This window comes from Apium graveolens, chromosome 1 (genome assembly GCF_009905375.1).
Source record: "Apium graveolens cultivar Ventura chromosome 1, ASM990537v1, whole genome shotgun sequence".
NCBI classification, from domain to species: Eukaryota; Viridiplantae; Streptophyta; class Magnoliopsida; order Apiales; family Apiaceae; genus Apium; species Apium graveolens.
In genome coordinates this window covers 75,670,387-75,684,351 of record NC_133647.1, presented here as the reverse complement: position 1 = coordinate 75,684,351, position 13,965 = coordinate 75,670,387, and the positions used below count along the sequence as shown (strand labels likewise).

The following is a 13,965-nucleotide window of genomic DNA, read 5'->3' as shown; positions in this document are numbered from 1 at the left end:
TTCCCCCATCATACTCATTTTATATTCACTTTGCATAAGCTTAGAGAATCTTTGGCACAGCTTCTCATTGGTAGAACCAAAGATGATATCATCCACATAGATCTGAACTAGGATTATATCTTCACCATGTTTCTTGTAGAAGAGAGTCTTGTCTATAGTACCTCTAGTAAAACTATGCTTCAGTAGGAATTTTGACAGTGTGTCATACCAAGCTCTAGGTGCCTGTTTTAGTCCATATAGAGCCTTGAGTAACTTGTACACAAAATTTGAAAATTCTGGATCTTCAAAGCTAGGTGGCTGTTGCACATAGACTTCTTCTTCTATCTCAACATTTAGGAAGGCACTCTTAACATCCATTTGATACACTTTAAAATTTGAATGTGCAGCAAATGCTAGAAAAATTCTTATTACTTCAACTCTTGCAACTGGAGAAAATGTTTCATCATAAATAATTCCTTCTTCTTGTCAGCAGCCTTTTGCAACCAACCTTGCTTTGTTTCTGGTAACTATACCATTTTCATCCATCTTGTTCCTGAACACCCATTTTGTTCCAATTATGCTTCTATTCTTTGGTGCATGAACCAGTTCCCAAACTTTATTTCTTTCAAACTGATTCAGCTCTTCCTGCATGGCAGATATCCAATCAGGATCCAGTAGAGCTTCATCAGTTTTATTAGGCTCTACTTGAGTCAGAAAACATGCATGTAGGCACTCATCAGCAGCTGCACTTCTAGTCCTCACACCAGCAGTAGGATCACCAATTATTACTTCTCTAGTGTGACTTTTATCCCACTTCCTTGTATGAGTTTGTTGACTTGTGCCTTCATCATTTTCTTCATTGTTGGTATGATTGCTAGATCCTTTTTCTCTTTCTCCCCCTGAGTTTGTGCTATCAAATTCAGGTGTTTAAGATGAGTTTCCACTTCCATGATTTTCCTATTGAGTAGTCTCTTTATTTATCATCGGTTGTGCATCAACTTCATCTTCCCCATCAGAATCACTATCCATGTTGAGGTTTTCAAATGCAAGGGCTTTAACTTCATTATCATCAAAGCATTTCAAGCCTGGACACTTGTCATCATCAAAAGTCATATATGTGCTTTCCATAATCTTCTTTTCATCAATCACATAGAACTTGTAGGCAGTTCTCTCCAATGAATATCCCAGAAAAATTATTTCAAATACTTTTGAGTCAAAATTTCCCACATATTCAGAGTTGCCTTTCAAAATGTAACACTTGCTTCCAAACACATAAAGATGCTTTACAGTAGGCTTTCTTTTAGGCATGATTGAGTAAGGTGATTTTCCATGTGCCTTGTTAATAAGATATTTGTTCTGAGTGTAACATGCAGTGTTAACAGTTTCTTCCCAAAATCTTGTTGGCAACTTGGCATCTTGCAGCATTGTTCTAGCAGCTTCAACTAATGTTCTGTTCTTTCTTTCAACTAATCCGTTTTGTTAAGGTGTTCTAGCAGCTGAGAATTCTTGAACAATGCCTTTGCCTTTGTAGAATTCACTCAATGTTGCATTTCTGAATTTTGTTCCATTATCACTTCTCAATCTTTTTACACAATTATAATATTCAGCCTATTTTTCTATCTTCTTGATGAGTTCAATTATGATGTGTGAAGTTTCATCTTTAGAGTGCATGAACTCTACCCAAGTATATCTTGAGAAATCATCCACCATCACAAGTGCATATTTATTCCTTGAAATTGATAAGACATTTACTGGCCCAAACAAGTTCATGTATATAAGTTGCAATGGTGCACTTATAAAATTCACGGATTTTAACTTGTGACCTGATCTCTTCATTTTTCCTTTCTAACAAGCTTCACAAACTTCAACTTGAGCAAATTTCAGTTTAGGCATGTCGCTTACTAACTCCTTTTTGACTAAGGTGTTAATTGTCTTGAAATTCAAGTGAGACAGCTTCTTATGCCATATCTTGGTCTGTTCTTCTGATGTCTTGGTGTAGAAGCAACAAATTCCATCCTTATTTGTTGAGTCTAAGTCTGCAATAAACAAGCTTTCTTTCCTTGATCCTTTTAGAGAAACTTCACCAGTTTTCTTGCTGATAAAAGTGCATTCTTCTTTGTTGAATAAAACTTCAAACCCTTTATCTGCAAATTGGCTAACACTGAGAAGATTCACTTCAAGACCAGCTACCAGTGCTACATCATCAATGACAATATTTTCAGAAACAATCTTGCCATATCCCATTGTGAATCCTTTGTTGTTGTCTCCAAAGGTTACCAAAGGGCCAGCTTTCGCCTCAAACTGTGATAGCAGGACTTTATCACTTGTCATATGCCTGGAACATCCACTGTCTATGATCCAGATTACTTTCTTCACTTTGCCCTGCACACAATGAGTTTTAAGTGTGTTTAGCAACCCAAAAAGTGTTGGGTACTTTTTTCTTGTTATCTGATTTAGCATAATTAAAGTGATTAGTTTGAGATAAAATAGAATTCATTGACTGTTGAGCATTTTCCCATTCTGTTGTAGACCTAGTTTTTGTTTCTTTGAGGTCTACTCTCAATTTGTGATAACTTTTCATCACTTTCAAGTTGCAAGGAATGCAGTCAAACTTGTCACAGAAGGAGTAGGAATCATTTACATTTGTTTCATTGTATTTGCAGGCTCCTTCTGTTGGCTTACTAACTGCCTTTTTATAAAGGTGAGTTAGATGATTCACAGAGCCACATTTTTTACATTTCTTTCTTGGAGCATCTACAACATAAGAAAAATTGTTGCTTTTGTTTATCCCTATTTTCCCATTTCTATTTTTCTTTTTCTTTCTCGCATCTTCAATTTTGGTTTCTTTAACAGGTGTCTTAGGACTTTGTTTGTCCATGAGCTTCTCTTCAATATTGGAAGACTGAGTTGATTCTGCAGTTTTCTTCTCTTTGTCCTCATCAGCAATTTTTTGCTTGATAATCAATTCCTTTTCACTGAAGTTGACTTCACATGCCTTGAACATAGGTGATACAACCTTTTTCAGCATAACTGGAAAATTTTCATTAGATGTTGCTTTTCCTTTGTCACCTAAGTCTTTCTTCTTACTATTCACAGCATCATAGTCAAGACCAATAACAATATTTGTGGATGGTTTTTCTTTCTCATGGTATTATCCAACCAGCTCAAATGCATTTCTGAAGGACTTCAACTTCACCTCATTCTTTTCCAGCTTCTCCCTTAACACTGCTTCAATTTCATTTGCACACTTGAGCTTGTTCTTGAGATAAGCATTCTCTTGCCTTACAGCTTCAAGCTCCACCAGCAACAATTCAGTTTCTTGCTTTTCACTTTCAAGCTTTTCATTTATCTTTGTTAATCTGCTAACTTCTTCATTAACAGCAACCATGCTTATGTGAACGTGAAACATTTATGTGCTCATCTTCTCTACAGTTTCCTTATATTGACTCACATTTAAATCAATGGTGGTAAGAGTTGGTACCTGTGATTTAGATGAGGATGATTTTCCTTGCTCCAAGGCCATGATTGCATAATTTCCAAATTTTTCATCTTAATTATTTTCAGAGTCATCCCAACTTTTACCCTCTGCAATATAAGCTTTGCTTTGTTGTTTCTTCAGAAGAGCTTAATATTTTGCTTCCAATTTAACATAAGCTTTATCCTTCGTTGCTTTCTTGAGTTTCCTGCATTCTGTAGAAAATGGTCCAACTCATCACAGTTGTAGCACCTTATCTTAGATCTGTCAACAGATCCAGTTTTGTAGCCAGTTTTGCTTTTAGAAGTGTACTTCCCTTTTCCTTTCCAGCTGATGTCTTTATTGAAAGACTATCCTTTACCCTTGAAGTATCTTCGCTTCTTTAATCTAATGTTAGAGAATTTTCTAGCCAACGAGCAAATACGAGATCTTTTAAACACGGGGACATAAGATCGATATTTCCATAAGGAATGAATTTGCCAAGATGGAACCTTTGCTTGAACTGACCTAGGCCATTGACTGATCTAGCTCATCCAGTTCATCAAGAGTGTAGAACTCATCTTCTTCCAAAATTCCAGAATGACTTGTTCCTGTGAATCATTTGTTCTTTGTTCACTTGTTGAGGCAACTGGAGTTTGAGATCTTGGCTCATCAATAGATGTTTGGCTTTCATTGACAATTAAAGCACTTGAGCCATATATAACATGTCCCCGAACGGATCTCAATGATTTCCTTTGAATTATTTCTAGTTCATATATTTTGAGAATTCCATATAGAACTTCCAGTGTTATTCTACTCAAGTCTTTCCCTTCCCTAATTGCTGAGATTTTCTGCTTCAAATGATCAGGGAGAGTAAGCAAGAACTTCAAGTTCACCTCTTCAGCTTCATAGAATTCATCATGGAGCTACAAGCCATTTATTAGCTTGTTGAACCTTTCAAACACATCTGTAATACTTTCCTTTGGCTTGGCCATGACACCCTCATACTATGAAATCAATATCCTTCTTTGATTTGATCTAACTTCCTCCGTTCCCTCACAGAGTATTTCAATATTTTCCCATATTTGCTTGGCAGTGTCACAGTTGACAGTATTTTTGTACGTCACATTGTCAAGTGACTCAATCAATATCAATTGCAAGCCACTATCCAGGGAAACTTTCCCCTTTTCAGGCTCAGAATACTCAGAAGGATCTTTTGGAGCATAATAAGCTGGAATGACCATATCTCCATTTGTTGATTCTTCAACTCTAACCATAGGAATGAAGGGCCCATTTTTGAGTATCTAAATATAGAGTGGATTGGCCATCCTGATAAACAACAACATTTTATGTTTCCAAAGAGTGTATTTAGCTTTGTCAAAGGTAGGAATTTTGATGCTACTAATCTTCTGTGTATTCATTCTTCTAAGATCTTGAATCTGTTTACTTTTAGATTAAGCTCTGATACCACTTGTTAGGAAATAAATAACACACAGGGGGAGTGAATGTGTTTTACTATTTTTGATCTTTTCTTGAATCTTTTATGGTTGAACAAAGTAAATTAAATCTTGTAGTAAAATTGTGTTCATGCAGAAATTAAGCTTGCAGAAATAAAGAACACAGATCTTCAAAACTCACTTAATTTTGTATTAAAATTAAGAATGTTTTGCTACAAAATTTTTAGGCTCTTTATTGATAAAGAGCTTAGCTTCTTCTTGAGAGTGTTACAAGATTTTCTATCTAAATTGTTACCACTAACTAAAGGACCAGTGTTAACTTTATAATTCAGTTAACTGCTGGTTTACACAGTGTACAATAAGACGTGCTATTAGCTTTAGTAAACAGTCACTTCTCATTTCCATTTATAGAAAAGTATATCTTCTATTTCTGGCTTAGCATATCTTTAGCATCCTGTGATTATCTTGATCTTCCTTTGTTAGTTAATCTTCACCATTGATCTTGCACATCCTTCAAGCTACTTTTTGTAGACTTGTCAATCCAGCTGTTTGGATTGTTTGTTGATTGTTAATCTTGGATATTGAACTGATCTGCAATTTTGTACTTTGAGATTTTACCTCGATATCTACATTTGGTCTATAGAGAACTTGACATCTCGATAATTATATTGGCTTATCGAGATCTTTACTACTCCATAGCAAATTTGACTTGTAGAGGTCTCCGAGTTCTCTATAAGAGAATTTGGCTTGTAGAAATCTCTAGTCTTCATATCTTCACTTCGACTTATCGATAACTCAGAGTTCTCTAGTCAAATTTGACTTGTCGACAACTCAGAGTTCTCTAGTGAATTATTTCTTATCGATATCTCTGAGTTCTTTAGTGGAATTTGACTTATTGATAACTCATAGTTCTCTAATGAATGTTGAATTGTTGATAACTCTGAGTTCTCTAGTGAAGAAGTGACTTGTCGATATCTTCAATCTTCATGTCTTCAATTTGACTTGTCGATATCTCTGAGTTCTCTAGTGAAGAAGTGACTTGTCGATATCTCCAATCTTCATGTCTTCAATTTGACTTGTCGATATTTCTGAGTTCTCTATAAACTTTCCTGAGTTCTCTATAAGTCATTCTGAGTTCTCTATAAGTCATTATGGAGTTCTCGAATGACTTCTCTATAACACTAAATCTGTGACTTGTAGAGATCTGGACTTAGAATATTTTTCCTAAAACAGATATATTCAACTTCAAGCTTCTTCATAATTCTTCTGAGGCATGATCTTCTTAATCTTCTTCCAGATAGAATTCTTAGGCTTGACACTGTTTATAGAAAAAAACTCCAGTCTGCTCCTTTGATATTTTTACAGACCATAAGTGTTACAAGTACAAAATATAAATTTAGATAACAATACAACATACTTAGGGTTGACAAATTGTCTTAGTCTTGTTAAGGTACAGGCATGTCTTGCACAACAATAATCATGACTCACTATTAATCAAAGCAATCGCAAGGTTATAAACAGAATAAAAGCTAGACTCAAAATAACTTATAACACTTCAATTTTTATATCTGAGTTTTACATGGATTCATGCTTTTATTGCTAACACAAAAACAACATAAATATGCTTATTTGGCCGTGCAATGAGTGAGGTCCACAAAAGACTTATATAATAATACCCATGTCGCGAGCGTTAGGTTAGTGGATCCCAGACTATAAAAAGCCTTAGGTCACTAGGCACAAAGTCCCCTAAAAACTTAATAACTCGAGTATTAAAGAGCCCACTCGTGATCAATTATGCATCAACACATATATTTTCTTTTCTTTTTCTTTTTTTTTTCTGAACGGATGTGTTTCACTCCATCTTGTTCAACCCTAGACTACTCATATAAAATGAGCCAGCTACTAGCCATTTGACCCCTAGCCATAACAACTAGCAATGAAATCCAATTTTTAAATATCCATGTTATTTTATCATTAAGAGAATATCCTAAATTCTAAATATAAACAAGCGATTAAACCTCGATAAACAAATAAACCATGACCAAGATCTAGCCCTCAAGCAACCTATAAGACTTAGTGAAATAAAATTGTCTCTAGCATGCAAATTAACTCGATAAGGCTTAACATCACTAAATACGACATCACTACACTACCATCAATATCACAAATCAATCGGTAAAATCATCTAAGGGATCATGTTATCATGCAAATGTGCATGAAACTATATGACAAACAAGCATAAAAAAATAAAAATAAAAAAAACTACTACAGGGAAAACATTCAACTATATGAACTAAACTATCATAAATATGCAACTATATGCGATTCACACAAAACTCATAACTCCTTAACTACTACCCCCGAACTTTAAATATTCACTGTCCTCAGTGAAGGTAATAGCAAGGAATCGGGCATACCTAATCAGAACCAGGATCATCACCCTCAAGGGGTGGAGTGTCAGGACTATTTGGAGGTGGATACGCGGAGTCCTCGTCGAATACTAGCCACTGGATGTCAACCCCTGTGGCTCTGAAAGCAGTCCCCAACGCCTGGGTGAGGTCATGTGCAAACCTGCTATAAATGTCATGCATCGCATCCATCCTCCTAGCTAAACGCCTATACTGTGTCGAACTCAAACCAGCATTGCCCTGTGCTTCCTCCTGCTACTGCTGCTGCGATCCCGAAGGACCGGCATCCTCTCCCAACTGAGCTCTCCAAGCTGCTTTACTTGCCTGCACCGTCCCACCAGTATACATCTAATCGCGAGGCCTTCCACCTAGAAGATGGTCAAAAGAGTAACCCAGCCCCTTCAAATCAGGCTTTCCTCCTCCCCACTCTGTCATGTTCAACAACGTCGAACTATCAATCAGAGCACTAGGGAGCTACAGATGCTCATGTGCGGGCCAACGAACACCAACTGCCACACACAACTTCGTCACAATGGACGCATAGGGTATTGAACCCGTAGTACTCACTCGCAAGAACCTCAGAATACCCTGATGGATCACCATCCCAAGATCCATATAATCTCCCTGCAGAATACCCCACAACAACCGTGCACGCTCCATAGTAATCTCATGCACATGAGAAGATGGCATGATATTAGCACAAATAAAAGAATTCCATGCACATGCAAACCTGTTCATGCACGATGCAGGGAACGTGGCATACTCATTCATGCCCTTCTTGAACTTCCAATGAGTCTCAGGCACACAAAGGGTAGCTACAATCACATCAAAGTTAACTCCTCCGGAGTTTTCTCGTTCCATTTCTCCTGATCCTCCTTCTTCTCGGGCTGCTCAATCACCCTACGAATCGCCTCAGCACTGTAATCCATCGTCATCCCCCTCACCACCGTGAAACGATTCTTCTCTGCCTTAGCATTAGCATAGAACTCACGCACCACACTAATTGGCATAACAGTGGGTGTTTCCCAGAAAACAACCCAGCCCATCTCCAAGATCATCTCCAACAACTTACCATCTTTCCCCGATGGCAGAAAACCATGCTCCTTGGCTATAGGCTTCGAAAACAGCCTCACATACTCCGCCTCGGCCTCGGGAGTTGAAAACATAGGCCTTACACCACCGGCACTTGAAGAATTAGTGGTTCTACTGCTTACTTGAGTTTGCTGTCTCTTTCGCGCCATTGAGATTGAGATAGATTGAGAGAATAGAAGTTTGTAAGAGAGATTGTGAGTTTGAGAGTTTTGAGAAGTGATGGACAAGTTTATGTATAAGTGTATGTATATATAAAAGATTGGGAGAGAATTTGTTATGGAAAAGTAGTGGGAATTGATTATGGAAATAATGGGAATAATGGGTTTAATTTGGAGAGGGAAATTTGGGATGTGGAAGAGTAAAATTCGGGTGGGAATTGATTTTTTCGAACTCAGGACCCGGCGCGGCCTCGCGCAAGATCAGCGCGGGCATGCTCAGTTTCTGCCATTTCAGCGCGGCCGCGCGCTAGATCAGCATGGGCGTGCCCAGTTTCTGGAATTTCAGCACGGCCGCGCACCAGATCAGCGCGGGCGCGCCGTGCTACGGTAGTTGGCACTGAATTTTTTTATTTTTCTGATTTTTTTGTGTTTTTCTCTTTTCTTTCTGCTTCCTCTATCCACTAATATACAACATGCTTGGGTTGCCTCCCAAGAAGCACTTGGTTTACGTCGTTAGCTTGATGTAGAATCTCGAGATCAAGTAGACAATAACACGACACTAACCACCTCACGGTTTTCCATATCCCCATAGTAGTGCTTCAACCTTTGACCATTTACGTTGAATGCTTGGCCTGGATCATTCTCAAAAATTTCCACAGCTCCATGCAGAAATACAGTTTTGATTATGAAAGGCCCTGACCATCTCGACTTCCATTTTCCAGGAAAAAGACGGAGACGAGAGTTACATAACAGGACTTGTTATCCCGGCATAAATGACTTGAGCACTAGACCCCTATCGTGCCACCTCTTGACTTTCTCCTTATACGTTTTGTTGTTATCATACGCTTGAAGCCTAAATTCATCGATTTCATTCAATTGAAGCATTCTCTTCTTACCAGCCCAATACGCTTTATGCTCGAGCTCCACAGGTAAATGACACACAATCCTTCATCAAGCTTCAAAGACCAATCCTTCCTTGATGGACACACAACTTTCTCTAGAATACGCTTGATCTCTCTGTTAGACACCACTGCTTGACTATTAGTCTGAGGATAATAAGATGTAGCTATGTGATAATTCACATTATACCTTTGCATCATTGCAGTGAACTTGCGATTGTAAAAATGCGATCACTCGTCACTGAATATGACTCTTGAAGTCCCAAATCTTGTGAATATTTGCTTATGAAGAAAATTAAACACTACCTTTGCATCATTTATCGATAAAGCCTTGAATTCCACCCATTTTGACACATAATCGACCGCCAACAAGATATACTGATTATTGCAAGATGAGACAAACGGCCCCATGAAGTTGATTCCCTAAACATCGAAGACTTCAACCTCGAGAAGCACATTAAGAGGCATCTTATCCCTCTTGGACATATTACCCACACGTTAGCATCGATCACACTTCAAAACAAAGTGATGTGCATCCTTAAATAATATATGCCAGAAGAATCCCGCTTGAAGGACACGAGCTACTGTCTTCTCTCCACCGTAGTGGCCTCCATAAACGGTTGAATGACAGTCTCGCAAGATCCCCACCGTTTCGCTGTACGGAATACATCTCCTGATGATTTGGTCAGCTCCTTGCCTAAACAGATATGGTTCATCCCACATGTACCACTTTACCTCATGAAGTAACTTCTTCCTTTGAGCATACGACAAGTCCGGAGGAATGATATTACTCATAATGTAGTTCACAATGTCTGCAAACCACGATTCTTCCTCTTGCACTCCAAGCAGTTGCTCATCGGGAAAAGACTCATTTATCAATATCTTGTCCTGTGAAGTTACACTTGGATCTTCCAAACGAGATAGATGATCAACGACTTGATTCTCAGTACCTTTTTTTCCTTGATCTCTAATTTAAACTCCTGAAGCAAAAGAACCCATCTAATCAATCTAAGCTTCGAGTCCTTCTTCGAGATGAGATATCGAATCACAGCGTGATCAGTGAAAACTGTCACCTTCATCCCAAGCAGATACGATCGAAACTTCTAAAAACCATAGAAAATAGCCAAAAGTTATTTCCCATTAGTAGTATAATTTAGTTGAGCACCATTTAGGGTTTTACTAGCATAGTAGACCACATGAAATATGTTGTTCTTTCTCTGCCCAAGAACTGCTCCTTCTCCAGAAGATTGCACAAAGGTTTAGAAATTATTGAGAAGTCCTTGATGAACCGCCTATAGAAGCCCGCATGACCAAGAAAGCTGCAAACTCCCTTAACAGAAATTGGTGGAGGAAGATTTTCAATGACCCCCACTTTGGCTTTGTCCACCTCAAGACCCTTACTAGAGACCTTGTGACCAAGTATAATGCCCTGTCACACCATAAAGTGACATTTCTCCCAGCTGAGAACCAAGTTGGTCTCAACACACCTTTTAAGCACGTCGCCAAGATTCTGCAAGCACTCATCAAATAAATCGCCAAACACAGAGAAATCGTCCATAAACACCTCCACATTCTGACCAATCATGTCAGAGAAGATAGCCATCATACATCTCTGAAATATGGCAAGTGTCCCACATAAACCAAAAGAAACCCATCTAAAGGCGAAAGTACCAAATGGACAAGTGAAAGTAGTCTTTTACTGATCTTCCGGAGCAATACAAATATGATTATAGGCCGAATAGCCATCCAGAAGACAGTAGTACTCATGCCCAGCAAATCTGTCAAGCATTTGATCAATAAACGGAAGAGGGAAGTGATCTTTTCTTGTGGCCTTTTTCAGCTTCCTATAATCCATGCAAACTCTCCACCTCGTGACTGTTCGAGTAGGAATGAGCTCATTCTTCTCATTAGCAACTACGGTGATACCCTTTCTTTGGTACACACTGAACTAGACTTACCCAAGAACTGTCAGAAATGGGATTGATGATCCCTGCATTCAGCCACTTAAGAATTTCCTTCTTCACAACCTCTTTCATGATCGGATTTAGCCTTCTTTATTGCTCAACAGTAGGCTTACTACCTTCCTCTAGCACAATTTTATGCATATAATAAGAAGGGCTGATTCCCTTAATATCTACTATCATCCATCCAATTGCTGATTTAAACTCTCTCAGAATTTTTAAGAGTTTTTCCTCATCACTACCTGAAAGGTCAAATGCAATAATAACAGGAAAAGTAGATACATCACCCAAAAAAAGCATACCTTAAGTGTTCAGGCAATGGTTTAAGCTCAAATGTAGGAGCTTCCTCAATAGATGGCTTGAGGCGCTTTGGAGATTTTTTCAACTCCTCCATTCTAAGAGATTCAAAAGGCATATCCATCTTCCTCTTCCAGGGAGAAGCATTCAGATATTGTAATTGCTCATCACCTTCGTCATCATCACTATCAGAATTCCCCAACAAGGCCTCTTTAAGGCATCAGACCTTAGCAATTGATCAAGTTCTGAAGTAACCACATAATCGACGAACTCCACCTTTAAGCACTCCTTATTAACTATAGGGAATTTCATGGAATTGAACACATTAAAAGTTACATCTTGATCCAGAACTCTCATTGTGAGCTCACCCTTCTGCACATCTATCAAGATTCGGCCAGTAGCCAAGAAAGGTCTTCCCAAGATTATAGGAATCTTCGTATCTTCCTCAAAATCAAGAATTACAAAATTAGAAGGGAAGATGAGTTTATCTATGTTGACCAAAACATCCTCAACAATGCCTCGCATATATGTAATAGAACGATCAACCAGATGTAGAGTCATATAAGCAGACTTCGGATTAGGTAAGTCCAACTTCTTGAAGATTGACAATGACATCAGATTGATGCTAGCTACCAAGTCACATAAGCATTTGTCGAATGACACCTTTCCAATGGTGCAAGGAATAGTGAAGCTTCCAGGATCCTTAATCTTCGGAGGCAACTTCTGTTGCAGCACCGCACTGCATTCCTCCTTGAGAGCAACAGTGTCTTAGTTATCAAGCTTCACCTTTCGAGAGAGAATACCTTTCAGAAACTTCGCATAACTAGGCATCTGTTCAAGAGCTTCAGCGAAAGGTATGTTGATGTGAAGTTTCTTGAACACCTCCAGAAACTTCTCATACTGCTTATCCAGCTTTTTCTTCTGCAGCCTTTTAGGAAAGGGAGGTGGAGGATATATTTTTTTCTCCCCTGTATTACCCCTAGGAGGATTGTGTTCAACAGTAGTATTCGTTGGTTCCACTTCAGCTTCCTTCTGCACTTCTTCCTCAGGTACAGCTTCTTCATCCGAACCTTGAGAGTGTTTGGACTTCGCAACCTTCCCAGACCTTAATGTAATTGCTTTTACCTGCTCCTTAGCTACCCTCTTTCCTGGCACTTCAGTGTTACTAGGGAGTGTACCAGGTTGATGATTCAGCAAGGCATTGGCAATTTGTCCAATTTGATTTTCCAAGGTCTTGATAGAAACCGCTTGGCTCTTGCACATGAGCCTCAACTCCTCCAATTCAAAATTTTCATTAGACTGTTGCAGTTGGAGTTGTTGCCTTGGTGCATATTGCGGTTGTTGAAAACCAGGGGGGTTGTACTGCTTTACTGGATACTGCTGATATGACTGTTGAACAACATTCTGAGTGTTGTTCCAGCTAAAGTTAGGATGATTGCGGTTGTTAGGATGATAGGTGACTGGTACAGGTTGCTGCGACCTCTAAAAGTTGCTCACGAACTGAGCTAATTCACTAGAAATGGCACACTAATCAGTCTCATGAGCACCAGCACAATGCTCACAAACACTAGTGATCTAATTAACTCCATAATTAGACAGAGAATCCGCCTTCATCATCAAATCCTTAAGTTGAACAGCTATAGCAGTAGCTGCTTCCAACTCCAGAATTCCAGCTACCTTGCCCTAAGTTAGTCTTTGAGTAGGATTCTGGTATTCATTAGCAGCCATCAGTTCAATCAATTCATAAGCTTCATCGTAGCTTTTAGCCCATAAGGCTCCTCCTGATGTTGCATCAAGCATGGGTCTAGAAGTAGCACCCAAACCATTATAGAAATAGTTAATGATCATCCAGTCAGACATCCCATAATGATGATACTTCCTGAGCATCTCCTTATATCGATTCCAAGCCTCACATAAAGATTCTTCATATTGCTGAGCAAATTGAGTAAGTGCATTTCTGATTGCAGCAGTCTTTTCCATAGGAAGGAATTTGGTTAAGAACTTCTGAGCAAGATCCTCCCATTTGGTGATAGACCCTGGTGGTAAAGAATGTAACCAGCACTTAGCTTTATCCCACAGAGATAATGGGAAAAGCCTCAACTTAATAGCATCTTTAGATACTCCATTGAACTTGAAAGTGTCGCAGATCTTGATGATCTTTGATGTATATGTTTGGGTCTTCTGTCGGAGAACCCCCAAACTGAACTGAGTTCTGTATTATCTGAATCGTGCTCGACTTGATCTCAATGGTATTAGCCGT

General features: G+C 38.7%; 1 non-coding gene across 1 annotated transcript; it reads left to right on the top strand.

Moving 5' to 3' along the window:
• The first annotated feature begins 13,563 nt into the window (after positions 1-13,563).
• LOC141680193 (small nucleolar RNA R71) lies at positions 13,564-13,670 on the top strand. Its single transcript, XR_012558282.1, has one exon. It is a non-coding gene; the product is annotated as a small nucleolar RNA R71 (small nucleolar RNA).
• Positions 13,671-13,965: the final 295 nt, after the last annotated feature.